Below are 18,565 nucleotides of genomic sequence, written 5' to 3'. Positions count from 1 at the left end.
CGTAGTGAAGCCAGCTTCCCTAGAGGAGTAAACCTCATACAAATCCTGGTCCTCCAGGTTGGGGGTTGGGCATGGGGCTAATAACCCCATACTGTAAAAAAAAGAATATTACGGAAATTCAACAGAAGCCTCGGAAACTGGATGGAAAGCATGTATCACAACCCCGGCAAAGGAAACGGATAAAGGATCTAACAGTAGCATCATGGAATGTGAGGACAATGCTTCAGCCTGGAAAGATGAAAGAAATAGCCAATGAAATTTTAAAATTCAAATATGATATTGTAGGGCTACAGGAAATAAGATGGCAGGGGAATGGGCAGATAGATAAACCTGAGTACTCATTGGTATATAGTGGACCAGAAGAAAGAACAGGCCAACTTGGAACAGGGTTTATAATAACTAGGGAAGTTAGGAAAAGCCTTCTAGAATTTGAACCCATAAATGAAAGGATGTGCAGACTCAGACTAAAAGGTAAATTTAGGAATATATCAATAGTTAATGCACATGCACCAACAGAGGAAAAAGAGGATATAATTAAAGAACAGTTCTACAAAGACTTGGAAAAAAGTATACGGTGCAGTACCTAAATATGACCTGATGCTAGTAATAGGAGATTTTAATGCAAAAATAGGGAGGAATGAACATCTGTATGGAGTTTATGGAAAATATTCACTACATGAAGAAAACAATGAGAATGGAGACTTACTATGCCAATTCGCAGCAAGGAATAATATGATTATTAAAAGTACCTGCTTCCCACATAAAAGGATCCATCTGGGTACTTGGAAGTCTGCAGCCAATGGAGTAGTCAATCAGATTGATCATATTTTAGTGATTGCAAGCCACTCCACGTCAGTTACGGATGTACGGAGCTGCAGAGGACCAAACTATGATTCAGACCACTTTCTGATAAAATCAGTCTTGAGAGAGAAACTGTCACTAAGAAATGGCAACAGAATGGGAAAGATGATGAAATGGAATACAGACAAACTGAACATCCCTGATGAAATAAAAAAATACCAAGTAACACTAAGCAGAAAGTTGAGCAATGAAGAGACCACAGTAGGAGTAGATGAAAGGTGGAACAGGTTTGAAAAAGCCATTAAGGATGCTGCAGAGGAAATAATAGGCATAAGAAGGAACAGAAGAACCCAGGAGTGGTTTGATGAAGATTGCAGGTCAGCAATAGAGGAAAAGAACAGGGCAAGAACAAAAATGCTACAGAGAGAAACCAGAAATAATGTGGAACAATATAGAGAATTAAGGAGAAGAGCTAACAGACTGTGCAAGAGAAAGAAAAGAGAGTGGAATAAGAAGAAATTTCAAGAACTAGAAGAACTAAAGGAACAGAGTGAAATAAGAAAGTTCTATCATGCCATAGACAAAATGAAGAATAGATTCCAACCAAAAACAATGGCCTGTTCCAGTAAAGATGGGAAAATGATAAGGGAGGAAGAACAGATAGTGGGAAGATGGGCAGAATATTTCAAAGATACACTAAGCACCAGCCTAGAAGATGAAGAGACAGCTGCACAGGAGGGAAGAGTGGAGCTGGAAGTAGACAATGAAACCAATGAGGCAAGAAAACCAACACTACAAGAGGTCTCCCAGGCTGTGCACAAGTCAAAAAACAATCGAGCCCCTGGGGAAGACAGCATAATTGCTAAATTAATAAAAACTGGTGGTGAGGCTGTAATAAAGGAACTGCACACATTAATATCAGATATATGGGAAACAGAAACTATGCCAGATAATTGGAAAATTGGAATAATAGTCCCCATTTATAAGAAAGGGGACAGAACAGCATGTGAAAACTATAGAGGTGTAACAGCTTATAAGATCTTCACAAGTATATTAAACGAAAGGATACGGAAGTGTGCAGAAGGCATACTAGGGGAATATCAGTGTGGCTTTCGACCGGGCAGAGGAACAACTGATCAAATATTTGTGATAAGGCAAATGATGGAAAAGTTCTATGAATATGATATAGATCTGCATTTCTTATTCATCGATTTCAAACAAGCCTTTGACAGCATAAATCGGCAAGAACTATACAGAGTACTGAAAGAAGTTGGTATATGTGCTAAATTAATAAGACTAATCAGAATGACAATGACAGAGACAAGAGCAAAAGTAAAGGTCCTTAGCAGAACAAGTGAAAGCTTTGACTTTAATAAAGGTGTGAAGCAAGGGGATAGTCTCTCCACTGTCCTATTCAACATTGCCCTGCATAGTGCAGTAAATAAAATCAACAAAAGAGGCACCATATTTATGAAAACTAGCCAGATATGTGCATACGCTGATGACATTGCTATAGTAGGAAGAAATACCAATATACTCCTAGAAACATACCGGGCAATGGAAACAGAAGCCTTAAAAATTGGCCTCATAGTAAATGTAAACAAAATATATGGTAATGTCACAATCTGAGGCCAGAAGAACCCCTAAAAACCTAAACATCAATGGGAAATGCTTCAATGGAGTGTCCTCTTTTAACTACTTGGGAGCCCTAATAACAAATGATAACAGTATTGGAAAGGCTATAAGGGAAAGAATACAAGCAGGAAACAGAGCTTACTTTGCAAATATGCAGCTTTTCAAAAGTAGCCTTGTTACAAGAAAAACTAAATTGCTAATATATAATTCCCTAGTCCGCCCAGTTATCACATACAGCTCAGAGGTATGGACGTTGACAGAACACGATAAAAATGCTCTAAGAAGCATTGAGTGGAAAATACTACACAAAATCTATGGGCCAATAAGGGAGGAAGAAGGCTGGAGAATACGCTATAATGCTGAATTACAGGAGTTAATACAAGGCAGGGACATAGTAAAATTTGTTAAATCGCAGCGAATACGATAGCTAGGACACTTGGGGAGAATGGCAGAGGATAGAATTCCAAAGAAAATGATGAAAGGTATGATCCATTCAGTTAGGCGAAAAGGGAGACCTAGAAGAAGATGGATCGATGAGGTAATAATGGATATCAGCAATATGGGAGTCCGGGGGTGGAAAAGAGCAGCAAATAACCGAGAAGTGTGGAGGAATATTGTTGAAGAAGCCAAGGCTCACCAAGGGCTGTAGAGCTACTGAAGAATGAAGAATTAGGAAGAATAAGAGGTTAACATTCCACTGATAAAAAGCCATTGACAACAAAGCTGCAGAAATATGGATAAAGTATTTATTTATGGTCTTGTCCAAGGAACTGGCAGTAGTTGGGGAGGGCGAACTAAAAACTGTGGTGAAGCCCAGAGACCCATGTGATGCCAACCAGTTGCAATGTCATCCTCTGCCAATTGTGCCTTTTGGACATGATATGGAGGTTATGAGGTCAGTATGACACTCTCGGTCACCAGCTTTCCAGACCTCGAAGCTCGTATTTCAGTAGCTCCTCAACTGGCATCAGTAAGCTGAGTGGACCCAGTTCCAGTACTCCCATTAATGAATAATCCATGGCAGTACTGGGAATTGAACTTGACTGTCGCACTGACCATTCGGGTACTGAGGGAGACTCTGGCAAAAACTAAATCGAGAAGATTTGAACACCAACACTCCTGAACTCTTAGTATGTATATTTTTGCTTTTGGCCTATTTTACAAAGAATAAGTTATTACTCTTGCATCCTTTTATTCCATATATATATTGGCTTATTAGTACTGTTTTCTTTTTGGCAGATGAAATTTTTTGTGTTTTATTCATTTGCAGAAAACTGAACAGTAAGCAAAACTGTGAAACTGTTAAGTGATATGTGCAAATTTCCAACACGCTCATTGCTGACAGATAGTGATTTTCAGTAGGTGGCATTTTCAAGTTGCCTCTGAAGACCCTGCAGAAGCTGGCAGTTTTTTTGCTGTTAAGGATATTATTAATACTTTTGTCAATTTTTATTAAGCTTTTTGTCCTTGGAATGGACCCATCCAATAGAATGTCAGGACAATCTTACATCACACACCATAAGACAGATAAACATGAACTCTGTTGCAGAGGACATAATGCAAAAGACAATTTTAGTGTTTCATAATGGTGAATGAAATGATTAGATGAAATTACTTTGGGAGAGTCTTAGGCTTTTTAGCTTTTTTATTTACTGGTGTAGAAAATATTTTAATTATTAGTTTGGGTGAATCCACTGCTGCTTTTAGATTATTTATAGTACGTGTTAAAAATGTGCGGTGCTCATCTATTTCGGTGCTACGTCCAATAATTTTTTGCAGTTTGTAGTAAATGTTTTGCTTTGTTTTTTGACAGTGCACAGAACTATTGTGAAATCATAATGGCAAACAGCATATCATGTCTATAATTAAGCTGTATTTGATAATAAGTGGCACTATAATGTACCGATTGCAGAATTCTTGGAGCAGCAACTACGTTCGGTAATTTTGTGGTGCTGTGGGTAGCAGAGATTGATCTTGACTATGACTTTAGCAGTGAGCATTTCATGCAAATGGGCAATGGCTTGTGGTGCTACTCTTACATTATGTTACACAGGAGTTGTAGCAAGGTTGACAGATTACGTAATGGCTCACGCATGCGACTGTGAGCCTGATAGTGGTACTATCTCTAATAATCTGCTTTGATTACATGAAGGTATGGCTATCACTGGGCAAAGCAGATGGTTGTGCATGAGGCAGATCTTTAGTAGTTGTTGTTTATGTGGTTGGATTAGAAGCAGGAGGGTTTGAAGGGTGGGTATGTTTGGTGGCTGTGAAGAAACTGCTCCACATGTTAAAGACATGATGGGAACTCCACAGACTTAAGCAAAAGTGAATAATGTAAGCTGAATTGGAAGATAGATGGAACCAGGCAAATACTTTAGAATAAGTTCTCACCTGTTAAGTTCTCCACTGTTTAAGACTTGGTGAAAGGGTAATTGTTTAGCAAGAACGGGAAATATCTGATATGAAGATTGAAATCTGTAAAATTTTTCATAACAAAGACAGCGCTGCCACTAGAGGAGTTCTGGAGATGATGATTGTAGTGAAGACTCACAAAGTAACATTCAGAGTAATCAGTTCTGTTCAGCACTTTATCATTCCTGTTTAGTGTGCATAATTACTGAGCCGTAATGAAAATCTGTCCAATCGTGCTGGAAGTTACTGCTTTTTTGATGCACGATGCTTTGTAATGGGATCCACTTAAAGTTGAGTAGTATAGCTTTTACTAATTTGTGTGCATGATTCCTGTGCTTATGAAACATACATTACTGATTCAGACTAATGCAGGGAAAGTGAGGGAATTGACATTTTTGGAGCTTGACTATTCGTTATCTACACCTAGAACAGGGAACAAATTTCAGTCTTTCTTGAACTAGACAAATGGGATGTTTCATTTATTGGGTCTTACACTCTCGCAACAAAAGTTATACTTAAAGGATTTGTTTATGTACTGGAGAAAGCTGATATAGAAATCATCTTCAGGGAATTAAGATTAATAACACTAAATTGCAAAATCTTCAGTAATTGATAAATGAATCGTAAGAACAAATCAGTCTGAAATAACTAGTGTAGTACAGGGGAGTCTGCTCTACATTTCTAACAGTGAATTAGAAATTAACACCAGTGTAATAAAGTTAAAATAATAGCTGAGGTGTCTTTTGGGACTGCTAGTTGTAGAAGTGGCCTGGTTTCTTTTCCTTAATCCTTCACTTTACACAGTTTAATTTAAGGAGCAAAATGCAAATCATACACAGCTGAAAATTTAGTAAAATAAAGCCTGTGTGTATCTTAATATAAAATAGTAGGTGATAAATGCTTTCGAGAGACGCGAGACAGGGCATTTGACATTGCTATCCTTCAATTCATGTTTGGATATTAGGCTTTTAAAACTTCTGTAACCCGGAGGTACTAATCAGCTGCATTAGACTGCTGCTGTATTTCATTAAAATAAATCAAAGTGTTTGGTACTTTGTGTTTGTATGATGAACTGTAGTGGCATGTAATTGGAAAACTGAAATAAAAATATAGGATGGCACTGACACGTTTATCAGTGAACAAAGTCAAGGTCATGCGAAATGGCTCGTAACGTTACAGAGGAGGCAAGACAAATAAAACATAAATCAATACCTAACAATGTATGTGCTATATGCCTATTTTTCTCTCTCTCTCTCTCTCTCTCTCTCTCTCTCTCTCTCTCTCTCTCTCTCTCTCTCTCCCCCCCCCCCCTCCTTTCTCTCCCTCACGTCCTCTCATATATTAAAGAGAGTCACTTGCGAGCCAAAACTACTCATGGTCTTAAACTTATTGTGCATATGTATTACAACCACAGTTTTCAAATTGCAGCTCTACATGAGCAGCAAAGTTCTTTTGGAAAAAATGAAATGTGATTTAGACATTACTTAATATTGCCACAGTTACTTAACCTGAAAAATTATTTATTATGGACCATCAGTTTATTTTCATAGTAGTCATCCAGACACTCACAAGAGCTGGGGAGCTAAAGCAGTAATACTGCTATTGCAAAATTTACCTCAAAAATGAAACACGTAACATTTTGTCAAGTTTTTCAAAAAATAAAATTTTATCCAGAAAAAAGAGAGGGTGGACTTGGAGGATACATTACTCATTAAATAGGGAAATTGCTCAGCCCACAAATCAAGGAAGACACAATAGGACATGATGGTAAAATCAGCACTGAAATGCTAGCTATAGATGGTATTTGAAAACCCAAAAAGTTAACAACATTGCCAATTAACATGTCAGGAATAAATGAAGACGAGATTGAAAATAAAAGCAGAGATACACCATAAACAGACAGTAAAATAGAACAATGAAATGCCCACACATTTTCTGTTCAGATACAACATCCCAACAACCACCACCACCACCACCACCACCACCACCACCACATTCTTTTCCAACTATTTCTTTGCTATACTGTTCTTTCCTCATGATTACTCCTGGTACAAAACATCCTCTTACCATTACCTACTCTGGCTCTTATCAAAGTAAGACCTGCTTCATTAATAGTAAAATTAGTTTCGAAATGCCGTATATCTGGTGATTCAATAAGGACTTCAGAATTGGTCACTTGTGTACACATTTATTGGACTGACTAGAAGGGCTGTTTACGGTGTAATTATGTGGCAAAATATTAGGGGCTTTCAATAAGTAAGGCAACACATTTTTTTTCCTGAAAATGCTGCTTCTTATTCCTCACTTTTTTTGGCTGCAAAACCCTATTTTTCAACATATCTCCATTCAATACAATGGCCCTATGCCACGTTACTCAGAGGCCCTGTATGTCTGCATGGTAGCCCTCTTCTGGGCGATGTCAGAAACGTTTGCTGCATCAGTAACTTATCCATCCTCTACGAACTGCTTCCTGTGGAGTGCATCCTTCATCGGGCCAAACAGATGGAAGGTGCGTGATCTGGACAGTATGTTGGGTCAGGAAGAACAGTCCAATGAAGTTTTGTGAGCTCCTCATGGGTGTGCAGACTTGTGTGAGGCCTTGCGTTGTCATGGAGAATGAGAAGTTCTTTTGCAATTTTGAAGTGATGAATACACTGAACTCATTTCTTCAGTTTCCTGAGGGTAGTACAATACACTTCACATTTGATTGTTGCATCATGAGATAGTACATCAAACAGAAAAACCGCAAATTTACTGAGGATGCAGCTTTGACCTTTTTCGTCGGAGAAGAGGTGATGTGGCATCACTCCATGGATTGCCTTTTTTGTTTCAGTTTGAAGCGATGGACCAATGTTTCATTGCCTGTGATAATGTTTGACAAAAGATTGTCACAGTCAGTTATAGCGTGCAAGCAACTCCATACATATGCTTTTTCATTGCTCTTTTATGGTCTTCTGTTAGGCAGCAAAGAACCCAGCAGGCACACACCTTTGAGTACCACAACTGGTGGACGAATATGTCAGTCCTACCAACAGAGAGGTCCAGTTGCGCGGCGAGGTGTTTGATTGTGATCCGCCAGCCACCTTGAATGAGTGTGTCTGCACATTTCAACATTGCAGGAGTCACAGCTATGTGTGGCTGGTTAGCAGGCTGGAGATCTGACAGGTCAATGTGACCTTGTTGCGATGATACAAATGAGGCATCTAGTCATCATCACCAAACAACTCACCATGCTTTTGTTCATTGCCAGGTCTCCCTAGACATTCTGCAAGCACCTATGAATATCTGTAATGCTCTGGTTTTCTGGTAAAAGAAACTCTATGACAGTTCTCAGCTTGGAAAGCACCTCCATTACAGATGCCATTTTGAACGCACATATAGCACTGCTACATATCAGGAGTTCATGAAACTGTAAGGGTTCAAGTGTGGATATTCCACGACATCTCACATGAAACACCGCATGTTTTGCATTACTTACTGAACGTCCCTCGTACGTCAAATTTTTTCATTCATAGTAATAAATCAGACTCCTCAAAGCAATAATGCCAATTGTTTTAATATGATTGTGTTCACAGCTTCTGAATGTGCTTTGTTTTGAATAATCAAAGAATGTAACAACTTTACAACAGAATATTCAAATCACATGATACATTTTTGAGTGTCATATTTGGTACAGTGGGGCCAGCTACTCATAACATAATATAGCAATTATGATTCCAAAAAGACTGCTAAGTCAGATTGCTTTATTTGTTACAATAAGCCCTACTTCTGCAAATAACCATTGTCAGGGCATCTGTAAGTGAATGGTGCATAATTTTGGCACAATATTTCCAACATTCTTGGTAAATATTAACTAGAAAACAATATTATAAAATTTGAATATAATAGAGGGAAACATTCCACGTGGGAAAAATATATCTAAAAACAAAGATGATGTGACTTACCAAACGAAAGTGCTGGCAGGTCGATAGACACACAAACAAACACAAATATCCACACAAAATTCAAGCTTTCGCAACAAACGGTTGCTTCATCAGGAAAGAGGGAAGGAGAGGGAAAGACGAAAGGATGTGGGTTTTAAGGGCGAGGGTAAGGAGCCATTCCAATCCCGGGAGTGGAAAGACTTACCTTAGGGGGAAAAAAGGACAGGTATACACTTGCACACACACACACACACACACACACACACACACACACACATATCCATCCACACATACACAGACACAAGCAGACATTTGTAAAGGCAAAGAGTTTGGGCAGAGATTTCAGTCGAGGCGGAAGTACAGAGGCAAAGATGTTCTTGAAAGACAGGTGAGGTATGAGCGGTGGCAAATTGAAATTAGAAATTAGCAGAGATTGAGGCCTGGCGGATAACGAGAAGAGAGGATATACTGAAGGGCAAGTTCCTATCTCTGGAGTTCTGGCAGGTTGGTGTTAGTGGGAAGTATCCAGATAACCTGGACGGTGTAACACTGTGCCAAGATGTGCTGGCCGTGCACCAAGGCATGTTTAGCCACAGGGTGATCCTCATTACCAACAAACACTGTCTGCCTGTGTCCATTCATGCGAATGGACAGTTTGTTGCTGGTCATTCCCACATAGAAAGCTTCACAGTGTAGGCAGGTCAGTTGGTAAATCATGTGGGTGCTTTCACACGTGGCTCTGCCTTTGATCGTGTACACCTTCCGGGTTACAGGACTGGAGTAGGTGGTGGTGGGAGGGTGCATGGGACAGGGTTTACATCGGGGGTGGTTACAAGGGTAGGAGCCAGAGGGTAGGGAAGGTGGTTTGGCGATTTCATAGGGATGAACTAAGAGGTTACGAAGGTTAGGTGGACGGCGGAAAGGCACTCTTGGTGGAGTGGGGAGGATTTCATGAAGGATAGATCTCATTTCAGGGCAGGATTTGAGGAAGTTGTATCCCTGCTGGAGAGCCACATTCAGAGTCTGATCCAGTCCCGGAAAGTATCCTGTCACAAGTGGGGCACTTTTGGGTTTCTTCTGTGGGAGGTTCTGGGTTTGAGGAGATGAAGAAGTGGTTCTGGTTATTTGCTTCTGTACCAGGTCGGGAGGGTAGTTGCGGGATGCAAAAGCTGTTTTCAGGTTGTTGGTGTAATGGTTCAGGGATTCCGGACTGGAGCAGATTCGTTTGCCACGAAGACCTAGGATGTAGGGAAGGGACCGTTTGATGTGGAATGGGTGGCAGCTGTCATAATGGAGGTACTGTTGCTTGTTGGTGGGTTTGATGTGGACGGACGTGTGAAGCTGGGCATTGGACAGGTGGAGGTCAATGTCAAGGAAAGTGGCAAGGGATTTGGAGTAGGACCAGGTGAATCTGATGGAACCAAAGGAGTTGAGTTTGGAGAGGAAATTCTGGAGTTCTTCTTCACTGTGAGTCCAGATCATGAAAATGTCATCAATAAGTCTGTACCAAACTTTGGGTTGGCAGGCCTGGGTAACCAAGAAGGCTTCCTCTAAGCGACCCATGAATAGGTTGGCGTACGAGGGGGCCATCCTGGTACCCATGGCTGTTCCCTTTAATTGTTGGTATGTCTGGCCTTCAAAAGTGAAGAAGTTGTGGGGCAGGATGAAGCTGGCTAAGGTAACGAGGAAAGAGGTTTTAGGTAGGGTGGCAGGTGATCGGCGTGGAAGGAAGTGCTCCATCGCAGTGAGGCCCTGGACGTGCAGAATATTTGTGTATAAGGAACTGGCATCAATGGTTACAAGGATGATTTTCGGGGGTAACAGACTGGGTAAGGATTCCAGGCGTTCGAGAAAGTGGTTGGTGTCTTTGATGAAGGATGGGAGACTGCATGTAATGGGTTGAAGGTGTTGATCTACGTAGGCAGAGATACTTTCTGTGGGGGCTTGGTAACCAGCTACAATGGGACGGCCGGGATGATTGGGTTTGTGAATTTTAGGAAGACGGTAGAAGGTAGGGGTGCGGGGTGTTGGTGGGGTCAGGAGGTTGATGGAGTCAGGTGAAAGGTTTTGTAGGGGGCCTAAGGTTCTGAGGATTCCTTGAAGCTCTGCCTGGACTTCAGGAATGGGATTACCTTGGCAAACTTTGTATGTAGTGTTGTCTGAAAGCTTGACGCAGTCCCTCAGCCACATACTCCCGACGATCAAGTACCACGGTTGTGGAATCCTTGTCTGCCGGAAGAATGACGATGGATCGGTCAGCCTTGAGATCACGGATAGCCTGGGCTTCAGCAGTGGTGATGTTGGGAGTAGGATTAAGGTTTTTTTAAGAAGGATTGAGAGGCAAAGCTGGAAGTCAGAAATTCCTGGTAAGTTTGGAGAGGGTGATTTTGAGGAAGAGGAGGTGGGTCCCGCTGTGACGGAGGACGGAACTCGTTCCAGGCAGGGCTCAATTTGGATAGTGTCTTGGGGTTTGGATCATTAGGAGCAGGATGAGGATCATTTTTCTTTGTGGCAGAGTGATATTTCCAGCAGAGAGTATGAGTGTAGGACAGTAAATCTTTGACAAGGGCTGTTTGGTTGAATCTGGGAGTGGGGCTGAAGGTGAGGCCTTTGGATAGGACAGAGGTTTCGGATTGGGAGAGAGGTTTGGAGGAAATGTTAACTACTGAATTAGGGTGTTGTGGTTCCAGATTGTGTTGATTGGAATTTTGAGGTTTTGGGGGGAGTGGAGCTGGAAGTGGGAGATTGAGTAGATGGGAGAGACTGGGTCTGTGTGCAATGAGAGGAGGTTGAGGTTTGCTGGGAAGGTTGTCTAGGGTGAGTGAGTTGCCTTTCCAGAGGTGGGAAACCAGGAGATTGGATAGTTTTTTGAGGTGGAGGGTGGCATGCTGTTCTAATTTGCGGTTGGCCTGTAGGAGGATGCTCTGAACAGCCGGTGTGGATGTGGGAGAGGAAAGACTGAGGACTTTTATTAAGGATAGGAGTTGACGGGTGTGTTCATTGGCTGAGTTGATGTGTAGGTGAAGGATTAGGTGGGTGAGGGCAATGGATTGTTCAGTTTGGAACTGGTATAGGGACTGATGGAAATATCACTGCTGGAAATATCACTTTGCCACGAAGAAAAATGATCCTAATCCTACTCCTAATGATCCAACTCCCCAAGACACTATCCGAATTGAACCCTGCCTGGAACAGTTCCGTCCTCCGTCACAGCGGGACCCACCTCCTCTTCCTCAAAATCACCCTCTCCAAACCTTCCAGGAATTTCTGACTTCCAGCCTTGCCTCTCAATCCTTCTTAAAAAACCTTAATCCTACTCTCAACATCACCACTGCTGAAGCCCAGGCTATCCGTGATCTGAAAGCTGACCGATCCATCGTCATTCTTCCGGCAGACAAGGGTTCCACAACCGTGGTACTTGATCGTCGAGAGTATGTGGCTGAGGGACTGCGTCAGCTTTCAGACAACACTACATACAAAGTTTGCCAAGGTAATCCCATTCCTGATGTCCAGGCGGAGCTTCAAGGAATCCTCAAAACCTTAGGCCCCCTACAAAACCTTTCACCTGACTCCATCAACCTCCTGACCCCACCAACACCCCGCACCCCTACCTTCTACCTTCTTCCTAAAATTCACAAACCCAATCATCCCGCCATCCCATTGTAGCTGGTTACCAAGCCCCCACAGAAAGTATCTCTGCCTACGTAGATCAACACCTTCAACCCATTACATGCAGTTTCCCATCCTTCATCAAAGACACCAACCACTTTCTCGAACGCCTGGAATCCTTACCCAGTCTGTTACCCCCGAAAACCATCGTTGTAACCATTGATGGCACTTCCTTATACACAAATATTCTGCACGTCCAGGGCCTCGCTGCGATGGAGCACTTCCTTTCACGCCGATCACTTGCCACCCTACCTAAAACCTCTTTCCTCATTAACTTAGCCAGCTTCATCCTGCCCCACAACTTCTTCACTTTTGAAGGCCAGACATACCGACAATTAAAGGGAACAGCCATGGGTACCAGGATGGTCCCCTCGTACGCCAACTTATTCATGGGTCGCTTAGAGGAAGCCTTCTTGGTTACCCAGGCCTGCCAACCCAAAGTTTGGTACAGACTTATTGATGACATTTTCATGATCTGGACCCACAGTGAAGAAGAACTCCAGAATTTCCTCTCCAACCTCAACTCCTTTGGTTCCATCAGATTCACCTGGTCCTACTCCAAATCCCATGCCACTTTCCTTGACATTGACCTCCACCTGTCCAATGCCCAGCTTCACACGTCCGTCCACATCAAACCCACCAACAAGCAACAGTACCTCCATTATAACAACTGCCACCCATTCCACATCAAACGGTCCCTTCCCTACAGCCTAGGTCTTCATGGCAAACGAATCTGCTCCAGTCCGGAATCCCCGAATCATTACACCAACAACCTGAAAACAGCGTTTGCATCCCGCAACTACCCTCCCGACCTGGTACAGAAGCAAATAACCAGAGCCACTTCCTCATCTCCTCAAACCCAGAACCTCCCACAGAAGAACCCCAAAAGTGCCCCACTTGTGACAGGATACTTTCCGGGACTGGATCAGACTCTGAATGTGGCTCTCCAGCAGGGATACGACTTCCTCAAATCCTGCTCTGAAATGAGAGCCATCCTTCACGAAATCCTCCCCACTCCACCAAGAGTGTCTTTCCGCCGTCCACCTAACCTTCGTAACCTCTTAGTTTAACCCTATGAAATCCCCAAACCACCTTCCCTACCCTCTGGCTCCTACCCTTGTAACCACCCCCGGTGTAAACCCTGTCCCATGCACCCTCCCACCACCACCTACTCCAGTCCTGTAACCCGGAAGGTGTACACGATCAAAGGCAGAGCCACGTGTGAAAGCACCCACATGATTTACCAACTGACCTGCCTACACTGTGAAGCTTTCTATGTGGGAATGACCAGCAACAAACTGTCCATTCGCATGAATGGACACAGGCAGACAGTGTTTGTTGGTAATGAGGATCACCCTGTGGCTAAACATGCCTTGTTGCACGGCCAGCACATCTTGGCACAGTGTTACACCGTCCGGATTATCTGGATACTTCCCACTAACACCAACCTGCCAGAACTCCGGAGATGGGAACTTGCCCTTCAGTATATCCTCTCTTCTCGTTATCCGCCAGGCCTCAATCTCCGCTAATTTCTAATTTCAATTTGCCGCCGCTCATACCTCACCTGTCTTTCAAGAACATCTTTGCCTCTGTACTTCCGCCTCGACTGACATCTTTGCCCAAACTCTTTGCCTTTACAAATGTCTGCTTGTGTCTGTGTATGTGCAGATGGATATGTGTGTGTGTGTGCGAGTGTATACCTGTCCTTTTTTCCCCCTAAGGTAAGTCTTTCCGCTCCCGGGATTGGAATGACTCCTTACCCTCTCCCTTAAAACCCACATCCTTTCATCTTTCCCTCTCCTTCCCTCTTTCCTGATGAAGCAACCGTTTGTTGCGAAAGCTTGAATTTTGTGTGGATGTTTGTGTTTGTTTGTGTGTCTATCGACCTGCCAGCACTTTCGTTTGGTAAGTCACATCATCTTCGTTTTTAGATTTATTATAAAATTTGTTACATATGTCAGATGGTTTTGACATCCATATATTATTGGGATTCTGTCCCTTTCTCTTTGTCTTAATTACACTCTGTTAGTGTCCTTGGAGTAATAATTGTTGGCTGTACTACAAATAACTTGTTAGTGGTCTTGTATAATCTCTGGTTGTTTCATAATATTTTGTGTCTATCTGTTTTCTTGATTGATAATTTCAATAAAGTTTTCGATGTATTTTCTTGTGTTTTAGGTTGATTTGTTTATTTATCTATGATGTAAGAATTATTTTACCACAATTATGTACTGAATATTTCCATCTTAAATTATACAGATACCCAATAGTGCAAAGATATGGAGCCTGTAATAATGCATTTTGTATTAGCTGACATGTAATACAGCATGCCTGCATGACAAGAAGTAGACTGTCAGTGAGAATACCATAGTGTCAGCAAGAGGATTGACTGTACCTTCTTACCTACTTAACCATGAAATGAATAATATTTATTGCTAGTTTCCCAGAAGTTTTTATATTTAACTTCGTATTGCACCATATGCCCTGATTCCAACCACCCACATGACATCACCTGTCCTAGTTGTTCCTCTCATTGGCCACCACCTTCTAATTCCTATTCTCCCTCTCCCTTCCACTTCCATCATTATTTTCTATTTATTTTATGTTAATATGTTTTGTCCATCACTTTCTTTTCTTTAATTAGCTGCTCCCCCTCAATATTTTGTACTTTCAACAATATTATGAGAAGGATAGATTGCTACTCAGCAAATAAAGGAGATGCTGAGTTGCAGGTAGGCACAACAAAAATACTGCTATACATTTAAGTTTTTGGTAAAAAGACTTTCTGAAGTAGAAAACACACATACAGTCACACAAGCACAACTCACACACACAACTGCTGTATCTAGCCACTGTGGGAATCAGGTTGTGTGTTTCCTACTTCATAAGGTCTTTTGGTGGACAGCTCAAATGCATACCACTACTAGTTTTTTCTCATAATGTTGTCCATACCCCCCTCCCAAGTCTGTGTAAGGCCTCCACTCATCAGTCTCTTTCATTACATTGTACACTCTTCGCTTTTGCTGCCACTCTCTCAAACTGACCATCATCACTGTCTCCTCTGTCCTTGGTTCCCATTGCTATTGCCTTCATTCACCCCTCTTTCACTGCACTTTCTGTCTCCCATCATCACTGTCTCCTCTCTCTTCCAACATCACTGTCTCTCTGCTGCTGTATTTCAGCACAAAAAAGTGTGAATATGTTTGTGTGTCAAAATTTTTGCTGAAGAAGGTGGGATGAAGATTGAGGCAGTTGTTCCCCACTTTTCTGTCAGAGCCTTTTAAGAAGGAGCATATTCAACTTTTTTTGTACTCTGACAGTAGCATTTTCAGGCTGGTTCCCTTCTTTGCCTTCTTACAGCAGGGTTTGCTGCTTATATAAAATGGATTTTGTAGGTCAATGAAGTTATGACAGTTTGTTTCTATACACTACTGGCCATTAAAATTGCTACACCACGAAGATGCCATGCTGACATGAGGAAAGTTTCCAACCGATTTCTCATACAAAAATAGCAGTTGACCGGTGTTGCCTGGTGAGACGTTGTTGGGATGCCTCGTGCAAGGAGGAGAAATGCGTACCATCATGTTTCCGACTTTGATAAACGTCGGATTGTAGCCTATTGTGATTGTGGTTTATCGTATCACGACATTGCTGCTCGAGTTGGTCGAGATCCAATGACTGTTAGCAGAATATGGAATCGGTGGGTTCAGGAGGGTAATACGGAACGCCGTGCTGGATCCCAACGGCCTCGTATCACTAGCAGTCGAGATGACAGGCATCTTATCCGCATGGCTGTAATGGATCGTGCAACAAGTCTCGATCCCTGAGTCAACAGATGGGGACGTTTGCAAGACAACAACCATCTGCACAAACAGTTCGATGACATTTGCAGCAGCATGGACTATCAGCTTGGAGACCATGGCTGTGGTTACCCTTGACGCAGCATCACAGACAGGAGCACCAGGGATGGTGTACTCAACGACGAACCTGGGTGCACAAATGGCAAAACGTCATTTTTTCGGATGAATCCAGGTTCTGTTTACAGCATCATGATGGTCGCATCCGTGTTTGCCGACATTGTGGTGAATGCACATTGGAAGCGTGTATTCGTCATTGCCATACTGGTGTATCACCCGGCTTGATGGTATGGGGTGCCATTGGTTACACGTCTTGGTCACCTCTTGTTTGCATTGACGGCACTTTGAACAGTGGATGTTACATTTCAGATGTGTTACGATCCGTGGCTCTACCCTTCATTCGATCCCTGCGAAACCCTACTTTTCAGCAGGATAATGCACGACCACATGTTGCAGGTCCTGTACGGGCCTTTCTGGATACAGAAAATGTTCGACTGCTGCTCTGAGCAGCACATTCTCCAGATCCCTCACCAATTGTAAACATCTGGTCAATGGTGGCCGAGCAACTGGCTCGTAAGAATACGCCAGTCACTACTCGTGATGAACTGTGGTATCGTGTTGAAGCTGCATGGGCAGCTGTACCTGGGCACACCATCCAAGCTCTGTTTGACTCAATGCCCAGGCGTATCAAGGCCGTTATTACGGCCAGAGGTGGTTGTTCTGGGTACTGATTTCTCAGGATCTATGCACACAAATTGCATGAAAATATAATCACATGTCAGTTCTAGTATAATATATTTGTCCAATGAATACCCGTTTATCATCTGCATTTCTTCCTGGTGTAGCAGTTTTAATGGCCAGTAGTGCAGTTTGATACATGCACAGAAACAACAAATAAGTACGGATAATGTAATGTTAACAAAAATTTGTCTTGTATCCAATGCAAGTTCATTTTACCCTACTTTAGATAAAGAAGCAAAATATTTTTAGGCTACAGCTAAAGTATACCAAAAGATGTGGCGTTTGACTAGTAAGTATGAAGAATTTCATTTGACAAATAATTTTTTTAAGATGCTTATGCCACCAGGTGCACCATCGAATAATTTCCAGTTCAAGACAGTCTGTATATGAGTGAAATGCTTGTTATACAGAGACAGCACTTCATAAAGTGTTATTGATGAAAAAAGGTGATAAAAGCATAGTTTGGTGACCCCAGAATGACCCAGAACCCTCACCAACGTGTTCACCACATCAGTTAAAACTACATTTAAGCCTCAGGCCAGGTATTAATGCATAAATTACGTAACTTTCAACCTCTGGATATCGGTAATGGATAATGATATCAAAAAAAGTTTCAAAGCCTGAGAATGTCATCTTAAGGATATTTGGTAAAAATGTCGACGTTTTGCCGTGGATAGAAAGTACAGAAATGGCTATCCCCACAAGTGGTACTTTTGGTACCAAAAAAGTCACAGATTTCCAGAGCTTTATTATCAAACTGCCCATGAATAAATGGTGCTTTTATGTCATCTAAGCCCACCCTAGACCACACGTAATGCAAAAGAATCAACCAATTTGTTCAGTTGGCCTGGGCTGGGAGGAAATGTGTGATCTTTAAATTTTGACTCTGTACTGAAGGATAGCTACAGTATGTCCATTATTCCAGTAGGCATACAAATGGTCACTAGGTCAAGGGCTATCCAGAACACTTGACTCACTTATCACTGTGATCAATAGAATGCGAGATATGACCATCTAAAAACTTGTCTTTTCATGCGTGGAGTTTTGGAACATTGGTACCATGCACAGTCATCGAAAAACTTATTTTTCATTCACTCATAACTTCACCCACTACTATTTCGCAGCTTTTCTTCTCGGTGCATATATCAATCACAGAAAAAGGAGTGTCACATTTCAGTTGCCATTGTATGTTACGTTACCTTTTACTGTTACAAATTTTGTATTAAAATTCTTTGGACATTATTTACTATTAAATGTGCAGTGTAACAGTTCTCATCTGAGCAATATTACAGATAAGTGGTGCACAGTAAGGTACTTTTAGATGCTTTTTGAATATTTGTCAACTATGTAAGTTGTTTAATTCTAAAAATAATGTGCCCCTTCTTGTTAATATAGTATTTTTGTAGCAGCAAGAAACAAATGCAATTAGGTTTGGAAAAAAAAACCAGTTCGTTACATAAAAGAACACTAAATACACATAACAGTATGTATAGATGGGTGCAATCATTCTAAACAGAAGTGAAT

At 41.9% G+C, this 18,565-nt stretch overlaps 1 protein-coding gene across 1 annotated transcript in view; it reads right to left on the bottom strand.

Moving 5' to 3' along the window:
* The window catches only part of LOC124777471 (phospholipid-transporting ATPase IF-like), a 442,189-nt gene that overhangs the window by 4,017 nt on the left and 419,607 nt on the right, over positions 1-18,565 (bottom strand). The window lies entirely within an intron of this gene.

The sequence above is a fragment of the Schistocerca piceifrons genome, chromosome 2 (genome assembly GCF_021461385.2).
Source record: "Schistocerca piceifrons isolate TAMUIC-IGC-003096 chromosome 2, iqSchPice1.1, whole genome shotgun sequence".
NCBI lineage: Eukaryota > Metazoa > Arthropoda > Insecta > Orthoptera > Acrididae > Schistocerca > Schistocerca piceifrons.
The sequence above is the reverse complement of the archived record's forward strand: the minus strand, read 5'-3'. Positions and strand labels throughout refer to the sequence as shown.